General features: G+C 46.2%; 1 long non-coding RNA gene across 3 annotated transcripts; it reads right to left on the reverse strand.

Annotated features, from left to right (window-relative positions):
* Nucleotides 1–596: 596 nt before the first annotated feature.
* Nucleotides 597–15147, reverse strand: LOC142483756 (uncharacterized). Of its 3 annotated transcripts, none has more exons than XR_012797468.1 (4): nt 14765–15147; nt 3724–3844; nt 2386–2525; nt 597–1664 (listed from the first exon to the last, which is right to left on the reverse strand). It is a non-coding gene; the product is annotated as an uncharacterized LOC142483756 (long non-coding RNA). The 3 variants fall into 3 exon arrangements; XR_012797469.1 differs by lacking the exon at nt 14765–15147 and adding an exon at nt 11675–11706; XR_012797470.1 differs by lacking the exon at nt 14765–15147 and adding an exon at nt 5056–5077.
* Nucleotides 15148–20806: the final 5659 nt, after the last annotated feature.

A 20806-nucleotide genomic window follows, 5' to 3' on the forward strand; every position in this document is an offset into this window, starting at 1 on the left:
TTACAGCAAAAATAACCGTTTTTTTTGCCGGAAAATAAATAAATAAATAAAATCGGCAGACGCGCGGTGATAAGCCACTTTTCGGCACTGATCGCCAGTTTTTCAAACACGCTCAATTCTATAAGCCCTGATCAGTTTATTGCGGCTGATCGCCACTTTAAAATTGCTGTTTCTTCTCCAAATTGTCCAGCCACAAAAGTTGGCAAGAAGGTGGGGTGAAGCTGCGATGAAAATAAAATGCATGTGTCCCAGAGCTGATATCCATTAATATCAGCACCAGAGACCCCCGGCATGAATCCCATGCATAAAAAATGCATTTACAGGCAACTTCATTACCGCCAAGGCAATGAAGGGGTTATATACCCGTGCCAGGCTTATTGCGGGTAGCGGGGGTGGGTGAAGGTGGTATTTGGCCCTGGGTGGGTGTTTAGGCCTTGCCAGGGGGTTGTGGGATGACTTAACCTCTTCTTTAACTTAGCGGTTAATACCGTTAAGGTAATGAAGGGGTTAACCCCTCCCGCTACCCCCCCACCCGGTAGGCCTAAACACCCATCCTTGGGGCCAATACCCCATTCACCCACCCCCGCTACCCACAATAAACAAAAATACACATAACAGCCCCACTGGCTACCTCCTAGGTCCCTAATAAACCATTACAATATTCATAAAACCATTATTTTGTTTACACCCAGGATTATTACATGGGATTAGGGCTATGTTATTCAGTGAGGGGTTGTATGTTTGTATTCGTAGGGACAGGCAAGGCCGGAGCCAGATGGGGTTCTCCTGCCTCTGTCCTCCCTGTCTCCTGACCCTTCCTGTAGCCGGACAAAGAAGAAGAAGCAGGCACACGGTCTTACTCAAAGGAGGTTTAATATGCCATAAAGTCCAACGTTTCGGCAGTCAAGGTGAAGGCTACAAACACAAGAAACAGTCACAATATATACCACCCCCCTGATACTCACCCCTCCCCGCTCTGCCACATAACCAGGATGTTGACGCCCACCTGATGACGTCAGAGCTACCATATGGCGCCCCCTAGTGACGTCAGACGTCTAGGTCTAAATCCCTGGCAATACAGCATAGAGCTGTCTTGGAGGACTGCAGCCACAGCCACACCTCTCCCCAGACTGAACACTCCCCCATGATGACGTCAGCGTGACCCGGCAGTCAGGGGAGGGTAAGGGGGGGCGGGCGTGCACCAATCAAGACTGTACTCACAGGGCTGGACAAAGATGTATCCGTCGCCATGGGATCAGTGTCAGAGCAGGGAGGAGTGAGACACTCCTATAAATCACCCTGAAAGTGTAAATAAACCACACACCAAAATATTAATAAAGCTTATGTGCACAAAACTAATACAGCAAAATACTATTAAAACATGTGACTGTATACTGCAGATGACATCAGTATAATCCTGCAAAGTTACAGTGAAATGCCACATAAGAATATGCAGTACATCCATATTTAGAATATACTAGTGTGTATACCTAGGTCAGAAAAGGGTACACACAACAAGGGGGGGGGGGGGAAGGGGAAGGGAGGATGGGGAAGGGGGAGGGAAGGAGGGAGGGGAAAAAAAGAAGGGAAAAAAAACACACAAAAAGGATAATCTTCCCAATTGGTAAGTGCAGAGTCCATGGATGGTGCAAGATCAAATATGCCTGTAGAAAGACAAAAAATTACCTTCTATTAAGGAAGCATTTTAAATTCTGTTTCTCATTAAGACCCATACCGTTGCTGGTATTTAAAGCATGTATCCAGAATGCTTCACGTCTCAATAAGAAAGTCTCCCTATCTGGAGTGCCTTGTCTAGGTGCTACTGTCTCAATACCCATGATGCGTAAAGAGGCAGCATTATGATTGTGTTCCACACAGTGTTGCACAAGAATAGAGGGATCCGTACCTTTTCGAATTACACTTTTATGTTCAATGAACCTTGTTTTTAACATTCTTATGGTCTTACCCACATAAAGAAGACCACATGGACACTTTATTACGTACACTACATATTCAGATCTACATGTGATTCTATTTTTGATTTTTATGATCCTCCCGCTTTGGGGGTGACTGAATTGACTACCGGTAGTCAGACTGTTACAGACCGAGCAGCTCATGCATCTAAAGTTACCCGGTCTGCCACCCTCCAGAAAATGAGGAGTTCTGTAGTTACCCTCATTATCTGCATGTATCAGGCTATCGGCCAGATTTCTCCCTCTTTTGAATGCCACCATTGGTGGTACACAGCAACTTTCAGATAATATATCATCATTTTGCAGAATATGCCAGTGTTTAAGAATGGTAGATTTAATAAAACCACCAGCTTGACTGTATATAGTGGTAAATACAACGCACGTCCTCCTTCTTATTTTTGGTAGCACTTACCTCTTTATCCAGTGCCCGGTCTAACACAGCAGGAGGATATACGCAGGAAGATATCCCCTAGCCAGGAATCTACCATGTAGTTCTCCAATAGCTGGTTCAATATGATCCTTCCTGCTCGTGATTTTGCAGACCTGGACTTTCTGTGAAAAAGGTAATGCATCAATAAGAAAAGGAGGATGATGGCTATCTGCCCTTAAAATTGCATTTCTGTCTGTATCCTTTCTAAAAAGATCAGTATGTAACTCCCCATTAGTCTGTGTAATGAGGACATCTAAAAAAGAGAGTTGCTGTGTACTCCATGTATTAGTGAGGAGGACCGGTGAATGGAGACCATTAAGATACTCAAAAAAAGATAACAGCTGATCCTCCGTACCTGTCCATATGAAAAACATCATCAATATATCTGTAATAGCTTTTAATATGCACTAAAAAGTCTGATTTGTAGATGTACTGCTCTTCGAAATGTGTCATGTATATGTTGGCGTAAGCAGGGGCCATATTACTGCCCATTGCTCTCCTCTTAATCTGCAGGAAGAAATCACTCTCAAATCTAAAATAATTTTTATAGAGAATGAAATGTAAAATGAGCATAATGTATTCAATTGGAACAGTATCACTATAATGGCGAATGAGGGTGGCCTTGATTATCTCAAGACCTTCAACATGGGGGATTATTGTATAAAGGCTAGACACATCTAAACTAACCAGAATATGATTAGTCCCATCACCAGGTGAGTTTTTTTAATTTGTCAAGGAAATCAAACGTGTCTTTGATGTATGAGTTGGCTGTCTGTGCTATAGGTTGTAGAAATGTGTCTACAAATTTTGCAAGGGGTTGATTTAATGAATTATAAGCAGCTATAATAGGCCGCCCCGGGGGATTGTTTAAATTCTTGTGTATTTTGGGCAAGGTATAGAAAATAGGGCATTTAGGATGCAACATAGTTAGAAACTCAGATTCAGGCTCTGTTATCCACTGGTTATTAACCCCCATTTGGATAATTTCCTTAATTTCTCTCGCATAGTTAAAGGTAGGGTCCCTATCCAATTTAATGTAGCAGTTAATGTCACTCAGTTGTCTGATGGTTTCAGCCTTATAATCTGAGTAATTCTGCACTACTAGGGCACCCCCCTTGTCCGCACGCTTAATAATAATCTCATTATTATTAGTCAACATTTATAATGCTTCCTTTTCCTGAACAGACATATTGTATGTAGCCCTATGTTTGTTTTTTTTGTACCTTGCAATGTCCCCCTTAACCAGTCGTATATATGTGCTGACTGATTGATTTTTAAATGGCGGGACAAAAGTGGATTTGAGCTTACACATTTTGGTACCTTGATAAGAAGCCGAATTATCTGTCCCTTGCTGGTCAGTGGCCAAATTAACTGTCCCTTGTTGTTCATAGGAGGATTACCTGTCCCTGGTTGGATATTGGAATGCACCGATTCTGTAGACCTGTTAGAAAAAAATGATTTAAGGTTTAATACACGTTCGAATTTAAATAGGTCAACCTCCAAATCAAAATCATTAAACAATGTAGTAGGTACATATGAGGGCCCCCTAGCTAAGACAGACATTTCACATTGATTAAGAGTGTAATCAGACAGATTAACAACCAAGGTGTCCATACTCATTTCTGCTCCGTTGTACGTAGGGGATAGGGTGATCTTCCCTTTCCCCTGGCCCCCGCGTCTAATTTTCCTTTTCCTTTCTCCTTGTCCTTGGATTGGCCTAAAAAAGGGGCCGGACTTTGGCCTCTCTGACGTTCTGTTGAGGAATGGGCTTCAGAGTCACTGGTGTGGACTTCTTGGACTCCCTGGGGTGCTCTCCCTCTTTGGTTCTTGCGTTGTTTGGGGTCTTGCTTCAGCCACGGGTATACTCTTCCATCTTTATAGTCATTAACAACTTTTTTGAATTTCAACTTCTTAAAGTGAATCAGATCACTTTTAATTTTTTTCCAGCTTGGTCTTAAGACTATCCAATGATTGTACAACGTCCGTACCAGGGCTAGACTGTTCAATGAGGATTTCCACTTTGAGTATATCCTTCCTTGTGTGGCTAAGTTTTTCCCCCACCTCCTCAATAACCAAAATATTCAAGTCCAAAGAGGCCCTATTAAAGCTGCAGTTCAGTCTTTTTTTAATTTTTTTAACTTCAATAGTTTCATGTGTGCAATCTCTAATTACCTAAAGAACTGTATAGCTGCAGGTCAATTCGTTCTCCATGTATTGATAGGCGAAATTTGGTGACATAATTAGTGAAGGGATCTGTTTTTCTTCTGCTTCTGTCTCTCAGTGGAAGCTCATGAATATTCATGAGCACTCCTGCATTGACATGTGCTAGAGGGAGGGCAGGGCTGACAAAGGGGTGTGCCAGGGCTTGTGACAGGACATGAAGGGGCAGTGCCTTAGCAAATGGCTGTTAAAATAGAATACAAGAAAATTGGTCTTTCAAAGTTGTTTTTTTAAAAACAGAAAATGCTAAAAGTATTTTTTCTTACTACAGAACTGATTTATTAAAAAAAACACACATGCAGGATATTGTCTGAACTGCAGCTTTAAAGCATTGTCCTGCATACAGATCAGAGGCGAAGAATGGATATGGATACCCGATGTGAAGCTGGAAATAAGACAGAGAACTGCTGAGAGGTTAAGGGAGTTACTCACCCAAACTCAGCGACGCTTCTGTGTCTCTGTGATAACTCCCCCAGGACATGCCTGGAAACCAGAGGTAACTCAATGTATTTTTGATAAATAGAAACTTGACCTCGGAGACTGTGAGACCCCCTCTCCTTCCCCCCCTTCCCTTGGCTTCCCAAACTCCACCATAACCAATACACAAATAACCACAAACACGAGGTCTGGCGGCCGCTGCTTTTTAGTAAAACTTCAATTAACCTAATTAGTGCCAACCCCCTGCCAGAGTGCTCGCTCATTGGGTAAAGGCCAAAGGTACCCGATCCAATGGCCCGTAACTCCCCCCTAGCCGGGCCCCGCCTGTCTGGCGAGAATGGGCCCAGGAACGCACGTGTAAATGAGCCGCGCCCACTCGCCACTCCCAGCCACCTTTTATTTTATTTCTGTTATTCATTTTCATTGTTTATTTATTCTTTTTTTTCTTTTAAACACGTACAACCAACATATTTACCAGTATTCACAATAAAGGGCAGGGTGGGCGGGACTCCCATGGCAGGGCGTAGACTGACCCCGCGCCTCTGTCTAATTCTAACCTCCCTGGCCCTTCCCCCGGCTGTTTCACGTCACTGCCAGAGGGGGAGGGGGAAGGCAGGGGGGACGTAGTCCACACTCACAGGTAAGGGAGAGCCTAGTCCCTCTGGTCATAGCGCCCGGTCACCGAGGGCTCAAGACTACTTTTCTGGGTTATTTTGAAACGAGCTACACTGGGGAATATTTAGGGGTCTCCCCAAACAAAGAGAGAACATGTAGGGGTCTCTCCAGAGACAGAGAACCCCACACACTTAGATCTGAGGTTTGTGCCCCTATTAGGCCTGGGCCTATTAGTAAGTTCAAGCTCGCTGAGGTGGGCTGAGCCGCGCTGAGCAGATGCACAAACCCCCGGCATCTGTCATCAGCGCGGCTATAGTTTCCCCCTCCGCATGCGTGCTCATGCGTGCAGAGGCTCAGAAACGTTGCCGAGACAGGCAAGTTTAAAATTTGCCGCTCGGGGAAGCGAAGAAGCAGTCACGTGACCGCTCCCATCCAATGGGAGCGGGGACTAGCCCCGCTTCCCGCTCCGCCTCCTGACACGCCTCCGCTCTGCCTCTGCTTGGCCTCCACCCCGCCCCCAGAGCGCGCTCACTGCCTCGCCTGCAAGGACAGAAAAAAAAACCATTTTCTGCAGGCGAGGCAGAGCAGGAGCGCGGCTCAGCGTGGCTGAACCCTCTATGTCCCAGGCCTTACATGGGGGGGGGGAGAGAAATACATAGAAACAAAAATAAGGAGGGACAGAGATAAATAAAAGAGATAAGATTAAAGGGGGAGAGACAGACTGACAGGAGAGGGAAAGGAAAGGCATAGAGTAGGGAGACTTCTCACCCAAGGTGATGAAACAGCTGTGACACATGGACACCTTCTCTGGGAAACCTTCCACTACCCATGTGACATTACACCTCCACCGTAGGGGGTCCTGCGTCTGGGGAGTGTGTGTGTAAAGGATCCTGGGGAGGGACGTATAATGGAGTTCTGGGGAGGGGTGTATAACAGGGTACTGGGCCTGGTGAGGTGGGTATAACGGGTACTGGGCCTGGGGAGGGGTGTATAACAGGGTACTGGGCCTGGGGAGGGGTGTATAACAGGGTACTGGGCCTTGGGAGGGGTGTATAACAGGGTACTGGGCCTGGGGAGGGGTGTATAACAGTGTACTGGGCCTGGGGAGGGGTATATAAAAGGGTACTGGGCCTGGGGAGGGGTGTATAACAGGGTACTGGGCCTGGAGAGGGGTGTATAACAGGGTACTGGGCTTTGGAAGGGGTGTATAACAGGGTATTGGGCCTGGGGAGGGGTGAATAACTGGGTACTGGGCCTGGGGAGGTGGGTATAACGGGTATTTGCCCTGTGGAGGGCGGTATATCGTGGTATTGGGGAGGGGGTATAGGTGGCACAGGAGCTCTTGCGATACAGAGTATCACTGTCCCTGGTTACAAACACTTCATGTCTCCTGCAGGTCAGGACACGCACGAAGGTGGAGCCCTTCGTGCCACCAGACGACGAGGCGGGCTACGAGGCGGACGATGAGGCATACGACAAAGCGGGCGTCAAGTGGTGCGAAGAGGTGGGCTACAAGGCGGCCGATGAGGCAGACGACGAAGCGGATGTCAAGTCTGGCGACGAGGTGGGCCATGGCGAAGGAGAATACGAGAGGTGTGGACGGATCTGCTGCTTCACCTTTTTTAGGCGGAGAAGACCCCGGGAGCAGGTAGCAGAGGAGCCAGGGCGTAGATACAGGGGTTTTCTAGGGGCCCTGAGAAGTTGGTTTGACCGCAGGAGAGGCAGATAAGATCAGGAAGGCTGCGGGAGGGGCAGGTAATAGAGGGAGATAGGGATATTGGGCGTGAGAGAGAACAAGGAGCAGGGCCGGAGCACGGGTTTCATGCGCCCGAGGCGAAACTTAAACGGGGTGAATGGGATAGATATGCAGGGGGATGGGGGAGCAGGTGAGTTATACACAGGGGCACAAGGGCCCCATCACCTGCATCTCTATATACTGAGTGTGCCCCTGTGTATAACAACGCTGATCTGTGCTGCTCCATCTGATCTCACTGCGCAGTGATCCAGGGACCATCCGATCGCCATTTAATGGGGTCAGGAAGGAATTTTTTCCCCCCATTGCACAGCAGGGGTTATGTTTCGCCTTCCTCTGGATCACAGCAACAAACTGCCCTTTGTGCATGAATTATCAGTGAGATCTTTATACACCCTGCATTGGTCTTCACCCCTTCGCTGCCGGAGGGGCCTGCAGTGCATTGCTCTGCGTGTTACTATATCACTCTGCAATGTGCTGCAGGCCCCTCCCAGCAAAGAGATTAATTATTTAAATAAAATACTCTCTTTAATAAAACCTATGTGTAGTGTCATTTCTATCCGTTGTATCTATTGCTAACAGCTCAGTGATTCTTACCCAGGACGCTGCACTAGTGTCACGCTGCCAAGCCCGGGTGTGAAGAAGGTTTATAGGGTCACATATACACTTCTGCCAAAACACAAGTGCAAGATCTGTCATATCTTTTATTACACAAAACGGTATCTAAAAAGGTAAAAATAACATACATGGGATTCTGCTACAAATATCTCTTTAATTACAAACCAATTTGCAAATCATTCAGATTAGAGTCAAGCGAAAGAAAGGGTTAAGTATCTCATGTACAGTATATGCAGTGTAGGCTGTTCTGCAGCATTACATGCAGGGGGCAAAGGTTAGGAGATATAAGTAATGCTGATCTCAGAGCTGACTGGCTGACCGGCTGACCTGCTCTATCGGTTGACCTGCTCTACTGGCTGACCGGCTGACCTGCTCTACTGGCTGACCAGCTGATCTGCTCGACCGGCTGACCTGCTCTACTGGCTGACCGGCTGACCTGCTCTACTGGCTGACTGGCTTCCCTTCTTTCAGCTAAATGACCTGAATTGTGGCCCCTGTATCTCCCAATTAAAGCTGCAGTTCAGTCAATATCCTGCATGTGTGTTTTTTTTTAATAAATCAGTTCTGTAGTAAGAAAAAATACTTTTAGCATTTTCTGTTTTTAAAAAAACAACTTTGAAAGACCAATTTTCTTGTATTCTATTTTATCAGCCATTTGCTAAGGCACTGCCCCTTCATGTCCTGTCACAAGCCCTGGCACACCCCTTTGTCAGCCCGGCCCTCCTTCTAGCACATGTCAGTGCAGGAGTGCTCATGAATATTCAAATAAATAAAATCTCTTTTGTAAATACAAAGTCTTCAGATTGTAACTACGGCACTTCCTAAAACGCAGAAGAAAAACAGATCCCTTCACTAATAATGTCACCAAATTTCGCCTATCAATACATGGAGAACGAATTGACCTTCAGCTATACAGTTCTTTAGGTAATTAGAGATTGCCCACATGAAACTATTGAAGTAAAAAAATAAATAAAAAAAAAAAAAAAGACTGAACTGCAGCTTTAAACGTATTCTTGTTCAGATTAGTCGAGCGAAAAGAAAGGGTTAAGTATCTCATGTACAGTATATGCAGTGTAGGCTGTTCTGCAGCATTACATGCAGGGGACAACGTTTAGGGGATATAAGTAATGCTGATCTCAGAGCTGACCGGCTGACCTGCTCTACCGGCTGACCGGCTGACCTGCTCTTCTGGCTGACCTGCTGACCTGCTCTACTGGCTGACCGGCTGACCTGCTCTACCGGCTGACCGGCTTCTCTTCTTTCAGCTAAATGACCAGAATTGTGGCCCCTGTATCTCCAAATTAAACGTTTTATTGGCATATTCTTGTTTGACTCGTTCTATACAGACATTTTCTATATATTCATTGTGGGATTTGATAACATCTGTAAGATCTTTCAGAATATCACATTCTGTACGTTTGTGTTGAAGATTTTTCCATTCTCAATTTACTTAATATTAGTTTTTGGCTTCAATTATTTATATCGAGTCCAAAATACCTTTATACAGAATGCTGTTCCCCTTAGCCCACAAATGCTGCTTCATTAAAGCCCATGGGTGGCACTTGATGCATTCTCAAACTTTTAGGCAACATCCCTAATTTCCAAAAGTGGGATTAAATCTGTGCATATTTAAATGGTTAATTTTCTCACTCAGACTCCTAAATCCCTCCCCAAATATATCAGTTTCACATAAAAGTGTGTGCGCTTCTCCTTCCGCCTAACTGGCACGTCGTCCTTACGGGCGCCACTCCATGTAACTCCACGCTGCCCTCCAGTGGCAAAAGAAATAAGATACATTTACTATACTCGTCTGGCAGCTGCTCCCGTATAAGGTGGGTAACTCTGTATTGGGGGTCTTGGTAGACTATATTTTATACTTATGTCGGATAGATGAGGAATTAATATTCCTAACGGGTTATTGTGAGAGGCCTTAGATATTATCCTATATGCACGCAGCCCTCGCCTCTCTGACCTTGAACACATACTTCAATCTGATTTTTTGAGACTTGAAACTGGATTTCCCAAAACAAACTGATTTTAAACACTGACAAGACGGTAACAATGGTATTTGGGACCAGAGCTAAATTGCTAAAGCTGCCAATGACAGAGCTTCAGATAAAAACCAGCTCTAAAACCATCCTAGCCCCTGTTACTTGTTTGAAATATCTGGGCATTCAACTCCCATTTAACATTTGGGTTGCACATTGATACCCTGACATCCAAATCCTATGCCAAACTAGGTGTACTTTAAAGGAACAAATCCTCCCTAAGGCCCTCATACAGTAAGCAGCGATAAGCCACTTATCACCAGCTTATCGCCAAAAAAGCCACACTAATATACACACACAAACACACACACACACACACACACAGATACAGACACACTGATACACACACACACACACACTGATACACACACACACACACACACACTGATAGACACACACACACACACACACACACACACACACACACACACAGATACACACACACACACACACACACACACACACACACACACACACACACACACACACACACTGATGCACACACACACACACACTGATACACACACACACACTGAAACACACACACACTGAAACACACACACACACACACTGATACACAAACACACACACTGACACACACACACACACACACACTGATACACACACTGACACACACACACACACACACACACCCAGTGATACACACACACACACACAGATACACACAGATACACACGCACACAGATACACACACACACACAGATACACAAACACACAGAGATACACACAGATACACACACACACACACACTGATTCACACACACATACACACCCACTGATACACACACACACACACTGAAACACACACACACTGAAACACACACACACACTGATACACACACACACACACACACACACACACTGATACACACACACACTGATACACACACACTGATACACACACACACACACATTGATACACACACACACACACAGAGATACACCCCGCCTCCCCCTGCACCGCCTGCGACTGCGCAGCAACCACTGCCCACCCCCGAGCCCATCTCCCACACCAAGGGGACGGGGGGAAGTGAGCGCCGGGGGGCAAAGCTGTGAGCGACAGGGGACAAAGCTGTGAGTGCCGGGGGGGCAAAGGTGGGAGCGCCGGGGGGGCAAAGCTGTGAGCGTCGGGGGAGGCAAAGGTGGGAGCGCCGGGGGGCAAAGGTGGGAGTGCCGATGGGGCAAAGGTGGGAGCGCCGGGGGGCAAAGGTGGGAGTGCCGATGGGGCAATGGCGGGAGCGCCGGGGGGGCAATGGTGGGAGCACCGGGGGGCAAAGGTACAAGGTGGTACAAAGGTAGGCGCACCCCCGCTACCACTTCCTATTACCCCCCCTGGCTGGGACCCGGGACAGAAAGGGGACACTCACCGCGAACAGAGGAGCCGGGAGCGGGAAGACACGTGTGCTTTGCACAAAGCGGAAGTCCCGCCCCCGGCTTCCTCTGACCTGCCTGCAACCAATCCCCTGCGGGCCGGCCGGCATTCTAAGTCCCGCCCCCGGCATCATCATTCATTCAGTCTCCCCAGCAGCATTCACACACACACATAGAAAATACTTACCGGCCGCCGCATTCTCCTCACCGCCGCTGCCCTGCAATACCGGGACCAGGGACAAAAACCGGGACATAAACGGGACGGAGCTAAAATCGGGACAGGGCAGAAAAAAAACGGGACTGTCCCGGCAAAACCGGGACGAATGGTCACCCTACTTACAGACTATTCACTTGAGTGGACCATAAAGTGTCTTATAGAGGGAACTCTAAGGTGTCTTAAGATGCATTAAGATATATTATGTATGTAAATATTTATTTATATAGCGCTTTATAAGAGAGGCAATACAGTACAGAGAATTATAGTACAATAAGTGCAACAAACAAAATCAGACAATAGGAAAGGAAATCCCTGGCCTGCAGAGCTTACAGTCTTAATGCTAGATCCATGGAACTCTGTTGTGTTTATGCTAATAACGGGACATTCCTGAAATTGGTACCTGACCCTGTGTGGTAGGCAGAGACACAGGGGCAGTGCCTGCCAATATCATAAAGAGCAGTGCACTTCCTATTTAGTAGAAGTGTGTGTCAGAGTTAAGAGTTCAGTCCAGAGTTAGAGTCTGCTGAGTCTGTCACCTGGCTGGCCCAGGGTGACAGAGAGAGCCTATATCAATTGGCCGTTGGAGAAGGGGAGCCATCAGCCTCTGAGTAGAGCTGATGCAACCTTAGTTAGGGAGGTGGACCAATTCCTCTCACCCTGTTTAGGGGGCGAGGGAAGAGCTAGCCCCACCCTGGGTGCCCTTGACCTGGGGTGGTGGCAGGGACACAGAGACCATCCTGAGGGAGAGCAGTCCTGTGTGGAGGAAGACACCCTGTACCTGATTGATAGTCTTGTTGCTGCTATTCTGCTGCTGTGAATAAAGAGCTGCGGCTGCTTTTAAAGATATACAGTGTGAGACTGGAATCTCTCATCCCCGAGGGGGGGGGGGGGGGACTCTCTGGAAGGATTCCACCCGTATTCCTGGGGCTCAGAGATGGAGGCGCAGCACCATTACATACATAGTTACATAGTAGATGAGGTTGAAAAAAGACGTACGTCCATCAAGTTCAACCTATGCTAAATTCAGACAACAGATACTTAATTCTATATCTATACTTACTTATTGATCCAGAGGAAGGCAAACAAAAAACACCATTAAGGGGAAAAATTAATTCCTTCCTGACTCCAAGAATTGGCAATCGGATTAATCCCTGGATCAACATCCTTCCCATATATACTTATTTGGTATATCCCTGTATACCTGTCCCATCTAAAAAGATGTCCAACCTTTTTTTGAACAAATCTATTGTATCTGCCATCACAGAAAAGTGATATAGCGCACCGCGATCCAAAAGAAGAACAGGTCTGGCCAAAAATGAAGAATCTTTATTGAGGTATCATAAAATCAAGGGCTGCATCCCTTGATTTTATGATACCTCAATAAAGATTCTTCATTTTTGGCCAGACCTGTTCTTCTTTTGGATCGCGGTGCGCTATATCATTTTTCTGCACTTCTGGACATCACTCTACAGCAGCACGCGATGGAGGGGAAATTCTGGTGAAAGCAGTGGTACAGTGAGTACATAGGGCCAGCCCAATGAGGCAGAGGAGGCTGTCCTAGGACTACCTACCCCTGCCTTCAGGGTATCATCTGGTGCCCGAATTTATTGAGACTCTAATGAATGTATCTTAAAATTGTCAAAATCCAGACTGCATTCCCCTCCTACCTGTGTATAAGGACACTCTAGAGCACCTTACTCTATCCTATCTGCCATCACAGTCTCCATGGGTAATGAGTTCCACATTTTAACTGCCCTTACTATAAAGAACCCTTTCCTTTGTTGCTGGTGAAATTTCCTTTCCTCCAACCTTAAGGGATGGCCCAGAGTCCTTTGTACTGCCCGTGGGATGAATAGTTCTTTTGAAAGCTCCTTGTATTGTCCCTGAATATATTTGTATATAGTTATATATCCCCTCTTAGACGCCTCTTTTCTAATGTAAATAAATCCAATATAGCTAGCCTCTCCTCATAAGTTAGAATGTCCATCCCCTTTATTAATTTGGTGGCTCTTCTCTGCACTCTCTCTAGTTCCATAATGTCTTTTCTTAGGATTGGTGCCCAAAATTGTACTCCATATTCAAGGTGTGGTCTTACTAATGCTTTGTAAAGGGGCATAATTATGTCTACTTCCCTTCCATCCATTGCCCGTTTGATGCAAGATAAGATCTTGTTTGCCTTTGCAGCTACTGCATGACATTGGGCACTATTGCTAAGCCTGCTGTCTACAAGCACCCCTAAATCCTTCTCCATCAAGGATTCCCCCAATATATCTCCATTTAATTTGTAAGTTGCCTTTTTATTCTTGCATCCCAAATGCATAACCTTACATTTATCTGTATTAAACCTCATTTGCCATTTACCTGCCCACGTTTCCAGTCTCTCCAAGTCCTTCTGAAGCGAAATTTCATCCTGCTCTGATGAGACGGAGGCATTCACCCCAGAAACCTGATCCTGTCATCCCCCATACCATCGCGGGAGACTCAGGCCCCCCTGTTGCCAGCAGGTATGCACCACACTCAGACACGTAGCCAGACCCTAGTACAGAGGAGGGGGGCCCGATCTGCGATTGGCCCAGGGAAGGGGGGCTACATTGGGAATCGATGTTATTTTTCTTCATATTAATGGGTATCCTCAAAGCTAATGATATGCCAAAATGACGTCCATTAGCAAAACTACAATTGTTTCTTCACTTTTTCTGCTTGATCAATAGGGTGACCAGATTTCGAAAATGAAAAACCGGGACACCTTAAAAAATAATTTATTAAACAAATTACATCACGTGACACCCCCTGTTGCCATGACAACAAGACACTCTGATGCCCCTGCAGTGTTAGTGTGTATAGAGGTGGGGGCTTTGCTTGGGCCCTTCAACTCTTACAGCCAGGGCATTATTGGCCAGGAATGCCCAGTTCGGAGGGGATTACTACTTCAAAATGTATTTGATTCGTAACAAAATCAAAAAACTCTAATACCAATAACTAACAACCACAGACAATGATAATCTAAACCATCAAATAAAATGTCTACGGCCCTTGTTCAAGCATGTTTGTGGTACTTACCAGATAAATCAGTGCCTGCAATCCACGACTGTATCCGCCTCTCCGAGCGTCTGAAAGCAATCCAGCGTTCCTGGTGTGTGGCTGAAGAGGTGAGGGACTCCCTCCTCTCAAACGGAAAAGAAGAGCAAAAAATAGAGTTGGAACATACCTATCATACAGGGATGAGAGAGAGAGACAGAGAATGAGAGAGAGACAGAGAATGAGAGACAGAGAATGAGAGAGAGACAGAGAATGAGAGAGAGACAGAGAGAGAGAGAGACAGAGAATGAGAGAGAGACAGAGAGAGGGACATAGGGAGAGAGAGAGACACAGAGAGAGAGAGACAGACACAGAGAGAGAGAGAGACAAAAGTAATGTACTGTATAACCATTATACCGTACCCCCTAGTATTCGTGTAATCATTGTCCCACACCCCCTTTTACTCACGCTTTGGCAATACTGAAATGTTCTTTTGACAGAGACACACAGAGAGAAACAGAGACACACAGAGAGAGACAGAGACACAGAGAGAGAGACAGAGACACAGAGAGAGAGACAGAGACACAGAGAGACACACAGAGAGAGACAGAGACACACAGAGAGAGACAGAAACACACAGAGAGAGACAGAGACACAGAGAGAGAGAGAGAGAGAGACACGGGCCTATTTAGTAAGCGTCGATAAGGCTGCGTCTATAGTATTTCAGACGGAGGGAAGGCACACACGCTGCAATACACTTGCTGAAGCCTGAGCTTTTTTATGGCTTTGCAGGGTATGCAGCGGGTGCGATTGGGGGCGTGGCAATAAATATTTGGAGGCGTGGCAATAACGTTCCGGCGCGGACGTCACTTCCCTACCTCACATCCCGATCCACCGGCATTTTTTCAGATGCAGCATCTGAAGCACTGTGCAGACAAGAAGAAAAATGCACACAATGCGCACCAGAGATTAAAATATAGTAAATTATTTATTAATAAAACAAGAAATAACCGAGGAGGATCCAACCCCACCTCAGTACTTTCTTCTCGTTGCTATTGCCACACTATACGTCCTGACGCCGGAAGGGAAGTTGGTACGCGACCAAGACGAGACACCGGATTTACAGTGGAACCACAACATACCACAGATTGCTGGAGGACCACACTGCGAGGGGCGCAGCCTATCGAGTTTCCCGGTCATCGTCCAAAGTCTGGAGCTGCGGAGTGACCACCGGATTACCACGGAGCCCGAGCCTGTCTCACACAATGCTTTTACCAAACGGATGTTTGTGAGTTTGCTATTTTTATCTTGTCCAGGAAATGAAATTGTTAAACCGAATTTACACATGGAGCGGGCGCTTTCTCTTCTTTTTTTTGTTTAGATATCTATCGAGGAGGTGGTTGTTTCCCTGAAGAGAGCTGCCAGGGCTCCAGAGGACGCCCGAATTGGATCCTTTTATGATTGAGTTATAACATAGCTATTAGAGCTAGGTTTCTGGACTTTTATTGTGTTTAGGCATAGTGTTTATTATTATTTTATTACAGATACTTTTTAGTAATTGCACTGTTATTAATTCTGACCACTAATTCTCACTGCCATTATAATCTCTCTCTAGCCACAACCAAATTGCTATATCAGCTATATTATTTATTGGTTATACCAGGGGAGCACAAACTTTTTCAGCTCGCCCCCCTGCCGGTGCTCGCGCCCCCCCCCCCTTACCTTGATGCGGCGTCATGTGACCTGCAGTGGCATTTGACGAGGGTGACGTCACATGACCCCGCAGCGTAATTTAACATACTGTGCTATATCGACGCACACACAGCTGTCTCTAGGCATAAAACACATCCACACCGGGGGAAGGACCAGCACAGATAACATTCCAAGAGACACTGTTTTTAAGTATACCTTTTGCTTGCTTCATTCATTGTAACATCGCCGGAAGAAGAGATCAGTGTATCTCGAAAGCTCGCACAAATAAAAGCATTTCGTTAGCCACAGAACGGTATCATCTATTTATTTTTTGATTATTGAAGCTCGGCTAACACGGTACTGATACCTCTATATATATATATATATATATATATATATAGAAAGTTCGGATCAAGAGGAGCCGCACAGCTTAAAGACAGAACATTTGCACAGCTTAAAGACGGAACATTTCCAAGGGAGATGGAGACAATTTGGGTAAGATCTGATTAAAGGACAACCTTTGAGGAAGGAAAGGGTGACGGGGGAGTCTAAGAGGGGGGTGAGAGAGCAAGGTGGTGTGTCAGATTGGGGCAGAGCAAGAGAACGCAAAAATGATGGGGATTTGCTGCACACCAAAAAAAAACAATAAGTAGTGATACTTTTACCGGTGCCCCTTAGTCTCAGGGAAGACCGGCATTTCGTCCAATGGATACAATATGATTGATGGGAAAGGGCACATGGATTTGAATAAAAAAAGATAATTTATTGTGCCACAGACTACAATGTTTCGGCTGCTGGCCTTTCTTTGCTGGATTTAGTGGGTTTAGCCACTTTACCTGAGAAAGACCAGCAGGCCGAAATGTTGTTGTCTATGGCAGTGCAAGAGAAAACAGGTTGGGGGGGGTGGGTTCTCGCAAAGTCGCCGACCCATGGGTGAGTGTCCCCGGTGGAAACTAGTCCTGGACCCCGGGAAAGCTGTCTGTGGCCCATACAAGCTGAGTAACATGTAAAAAGGACACATGTATGTTCAGAATGAGTTAGCATGGTATTTTGAGAGGCACCATAGCAGGTCAGTGCAAGTCAGTGCAGAGCACTGCAAGGTCAGTCAATATGAGGAAGGGTCCGATGGAGGAGTTGGAGGGTCCCAGAATATCTCTTAAAGCAGGGGTGCGCAAATCGAGGGGCACGACATTTTCTTGGGAGGAGGGGCTCGGCGCTTACAGAGGCCCCTCGCTCTTCCCCACAGCATTTAAATTAAATGCCGGAGATCGCGTGCAAGGCCTCTGTAAGTTCCCTTTCCTTGTCTCCGGCGGCTTCTGGCGACAGCAACGTGGCGTCACATGATGTGGCATTGCCATAGCAACGTGATATCACATGACGTCGTTACATCAGAACGTCGGAGACAAGGTGGAGGGGGGAGCAGGGGGAAAAGGTTGTGCAACCCTGTCTTAAAGCATTGCCTTGCATACAGATCAGAGGCCAAGAATGGATATGGATATCCGATGTGAAGCCGAAAATAAGACAGAAAAGACCGTTTCGGGGGAAGAAGGTGAGTGATGAAATAGCCGTCACTGTGTAACTCTTCCAATTACCTGCAACTTCATGCAGAGAAATAGCAACGCTTGTTTTTAACGTGCTAAGCGCCTAATGGGGAATTCAACTGCTGAGAAGTTAAGGGAGTTACTTACCCAAACTCAGCGACGTTTCTGTGTCTCTGTGATAACTCCCCCAGGACATGCCTGAAAACCAGAGGTAACTCAATGTATTTTTGATAAATAGAAACATGACCTTCTGGGGAGGGGTATATAATGGGTACTGGGCCTGGGGAGGTGGGTATAACGGGTATTTGCCCTGTGGAGGGCGGTATAACGTGGTATTGGGGATGGGGTATAAGTGGCACAGGAGCTCTTGCAATACAGAGTATCACTGTCCCTGGTTACAAACACTTCATGTCTCCTGCAGATCAGGACACGCACGAAGGTGGTGCCCTTTGTGCCACCAGACGACGAGGCGGGCTACGAGGCGGACGACGAGGCATATGACAAAGCGGGCGTCAAGTGGAACAATGAGGTGGGCTACAAGGCGGCCGATGACGCAGACGTGGTGTACGATGACCAAGGAGCATACGACAGGTGTGGCCGGATCTGCTGCTTCACCTTTTTTAGGCGGAGGAGAAGACCCCGGGAGCAGGTAGGAGAATACGAGAGGTGCGGACAGATCTGCTGCTTCACCTTTTTTAGGCGGAGAAGAAGCCGGGAGCAGGTAGCAGAGGAGCCAGGGCGTAGATACAGGGGTATTCTAGGGGCCCTGAGAAGTTGGTTTGACCGCAGGAGAGGCAGATAAGATCAGGAAGGCTGCGGGAGGGGCAGGTACTAGAGGGAGATAGGGATATTGGGCGTGAGAGGGTGAGAGAGAACAAGGAGCAGGGACGGAGCACGGGTTTCATGCGCCCGAGGCGAAACTTAAAATTTGTGCCCCAGTTGTATAAAAAATAATAAGATAAATAAAATAATAAAATAAACAGTGGCGTAGATATCGGGGCTGCAGGTGGTGCGACCGCACCCCAGCGCAACGCAAAAAATAAATAAAAGGGCGCCAAAATACTGGATAAAAAAAAGAATAATAATTTAAAAAAAAAGATAAATAAATAAAATAATAAGAGGAAAAAATAATAATGATTATTAATGCGCCCCTAGGACCTCTGCGTGCTAGGCGACCGCCTAATGGCCGGCCGGCCCTGCGAGGTATGCGGGAGGAAAAGGGGTGAATGGGATAGATATGCAGGGGGATGGGGGAGCAGGTGAGTTATACACAGGGGCACAAGGGCCCCATCACCCGCATCTCTATATACTGAATGTGCCCCTGTGTATAACAACGCTGATCTGTGCTGCTCCATCTGATCTCACTGCGCAGTGATCCAGGGACCATCCGATCGCCATTTAATGGGGTCAGGAAGGAATTTTTTTCCCCCATTGCACAGCAGAGGTTATGTTTCGCCTTCCTCTGGATCACAGCAACAAACTGCCCTTTGTGCATGAATTATCAGTGAGATCTTTATACACCCTGCATTGGTCTTCACCCCTTTGCTGCCGGAGGGGCCTGCAATGCATTGCTCTGCGTGTTACTATATCGCTCTGCAATGGGCTGCAGGCCCCTCCCAGGAAAGAGATTCATTATTTCAATAAAATACTCTCTTTAATCAAACCTATGTGTAGTGTCTTTTCTAGCCGTTGTATCTATTGCTAACAGCTCAGTGATTCTTCCCCAGGACGCTGCACTAGTGTCACGCTGCCAAGCCCGGGTGTGAGGGAGATTTATAGGGTCACATATACACTTCTGCCAAAACACGAGTGCAAACAGGAAGCCCCTCTGATCTCATATCTTTTATTACACAAAACGGTATCTAAAAAGGTAAAAATAACATACATGGGATTCTGCTACAAATATCTCTCTAATTACAAACCAATTAGCAAATCATTCAGATTAGTCGAGCGAAAAGAAAGGGTTAAGTATCTCATGTACAGTACTGTATATGCAGTGTAGGCTGTTCTGCAGCATTACATGCAGGGGACAACGTTTAGGGGATATAAGTAATGCTGATCTCAGAGCTGACCGGCTGACCTGCTCTACCGGCTGACCGGCTGACCTGCTCTTCTGGCTGACCTGCTGACCTGCTCTACTGGCTGACCGGCTGACCTGCTCTACCGGCTGACCGGCTTCTCTTCTTTCAGCTAAATGACCTGAATTGTGGCCCCTGTATCTCCCAATTAAACGTTTTAGTGGCATATTCTTGTTTGACTCTTTCTATACAGACATTTTCTATATATTCATTGTGGGATTTGATAACATCTGTAAGATCTCTCAGAATATCACATTCTGTACGTTTGTGTTGAAGATTTTTCCATTCTCAATTTACTTAATATTAGTTTTTGGCATCAATTATTTATATCGAGTCCAAAATACCTTTATACAGAATGCTGTTCCCTTTAGCCCACAAATGCTGCTTCATTAAAGCCCATGGGTGGCACTTTATGCATTCTCAAACTTTTAGGCAACATCCCTAATTTCCAAAAGTGGGATTAAATCTGTACATATAAATGGTTAATTTTCTTACTCAGACTCCTAAATCCCTCCCCAAATATATCCGTTTCACATAAAAGTGTGTGCGCTTCTCCTTCCGCCTAACTGGCACGTCGTCCTTACGGGCGCCACTCCGTGTAACTCCACGCTGCCCTCCAGTGGCAAAAGAAATAAGATACATTTACTATACTCGTCTGGCAGCTGCTCCCGTATAAGGTGGGTAACTCTGTATTAGGGGTCTTGGTAGAGTATATTTTATACTTATGTCGGATAGATGAGGAATTAATATTCCTAACGGGTTATTGTGAGAGG

This window comes from Ascaphus truei, unplaced genomic scaffold (genome assembly GCF_040206685.1).
Source record: "Ascaphus truei isolate aAscTru1 unplaced genomic scaffold, aAscTru1.hap1 HAP1_SCAFFOLD_364, whole genome shotgun sequence".
NCBI classification, from domain to species: Eukaryota; Metazoa; Chordata; class Amphibia; order Anura; family Ascaphidae; genus Ascaphus; species Ascaphus truei.